This window comes from Phytophthora parasitica (genome assembly GCF_000247585.1).
Source record: "Phytophthora parasitica INRA-310 unplaced genomic scaffold supercont2.7, whole genome shotgun sequence".
Lineage (NCBI taxonomy): Eukaryota > Oomycota > Peronosporomycetes > Peronosporales > Peronosporaceae > Phytophthora > Phytophthora nicotianae.
Window position 1 is genome coordinate 1,763,559 of NW_008648993.1, and position 1,974 is coordinate 1,765,532.

Here is a 1,974-nt window from a genome sequence, read left to right on the forward strand (position 1 = left end):
CCGAATGTTATCTCGATCGCCTCCTCAATCCCCCAGTTCCATGAGGCACTCGGACGATGATATCTAACTCTGTATCCTTGTCGGCCTTCGACGTACGCGTATGGCGAATTACGTAGTGACGGCTTCCAATCAGTCATATCAAACTAACCAATGGATAGGTAACGGCTGTAGATCCGAAGCTTCATAAAACGTTTGGGTTGTTTTCTCGGAAGCTGAGTGACGTCGTGTCGACTAAGGGATATATAGCTATAAAGGGGCCAAGCGAGAAGTCACCCTCCACTCTTACCCCAATGTAGGTCGAATCGTGAAAAAGAATCATTGTGACAGGGTCTTGTAAAGTCACATCATGTCTGAGCGGGTTGTACAACGCGATGTATCTGAGATCCACAGAGTGCCACGATTTCAACCACAGAGGCCATCCAGAAGCCGATCGCAAGGTCTTGACACTTCATTGACTTTTGTGTTGGCCCCTGATGTTGAAGTTGATTCACAGGATCATAGCAGCCTGTGAACCGTGTCGATGTAACAAACCTGGCCAGACGAAACCTCCCGGCTTGCTTGAGCCTCTGGCTATCCCTAACGAGAGGTGGATATCGATATTTATGGACTTGAGCACGGACTTACCAAAGCCTAAACATAAGGTAGACTCCATTTGTTTTGTGGTCGACAGACTCAGAAAGCGTTGTCATTTCGTCCCAACTACAAATACAATGGCTGCGGAAGGTGTAGCTCGCCTCTTCGTCGATCACGTCAGGAAGATTCATGGTATGCCAATCAGAATCGAGTCGGATCGGGACAGAAAGTTCGTGGCAATATTTGGGCAACATGTCTTCAAGTTGAACGAGACAAGCTCAGCACGACTGTTGCCCATCGAGCTCAAGGAGGGGAACAAACGGAGCGCATGAATTGAACCCAAGAAGAGTACCTTTACTGCTTCGTTGGACCTCTTCCAGAATAATTGGGATATCCACCTGACCAACAACGAGTTTGCTGTCAACTCAACCGTCAACTCTAGCACGAAACTTGCGCAGCTAAAAGCGGACCTCGGATATATCCCGCGCAACCCTCTTCTACTAGCTGCGAAGAAACTTGTGAAAGCTCCCAAGAATCGCTGTAGCTCGAATTCTCAAAGCGTCAAGCTGCGATTTTAGTGCGATATCGAGAGGTCTGTCGAAAGCGCAGGAGTGAAGGCGCGATAACTACGATCAGAATCGGAAGGAGCAGGTATTTGTTATAATGGCCTTCAGTTTAGAAGTGAGCTGTCCGGAGAGGACAATTAACGAGACCGCTACAAGGCCTCGTACATGTCGACCTCGCAGCCACTCATGACATCCCTCGGCAGTTTATACGTAATCTTTGTATGCACTGGCTTCACTTACTTAACAAGTGTCAGTTAAGTCGTATTCTGACCAATGATACTTCATCTCATGTATTTAGCCAATCACATGGTATGACATATTTGTAATTGGACACCGTGTATATCTGCGTATGAAGCACCAGGATCTAAAGCACACCGGACCCCCAAAAACCGACCCAGTCAGGTCCCAAATGGACGGTCCGCACAGAAGATTCAAATACTCATTTGAGATCAACATTAAGGCTAGTAATCGACCCATCCTGTCTTCAACATTGGTTCCCTCAAGCTATACAAAGAATCCGCACGTCTATCGCGTTCGAACGGGTTTATTCTCGCGGATGGCACCGTAAACCAGCTGGTTTGGTGGCTGCTGGGCACACGCACGCGCAAACGGCCGAGCAAATTCATTGTATAGTGGGTGGGTGAGGGAAAGTCAGCATGGTAACAATCGATAATATTGGGCGAGTACTGGACTTGTTCTCAAGTTTTGAAGAGCACTGTCGGACCAAGCGACGGCGAAGAAGTCGAAATAAAAAAAGTGAGCTCAAGACTAAAACGATCTCGTTAATTGCGGCGGAGTTGGTCTTTTGCCTGCTTTCTTCTTTTCCGGCTTCCGT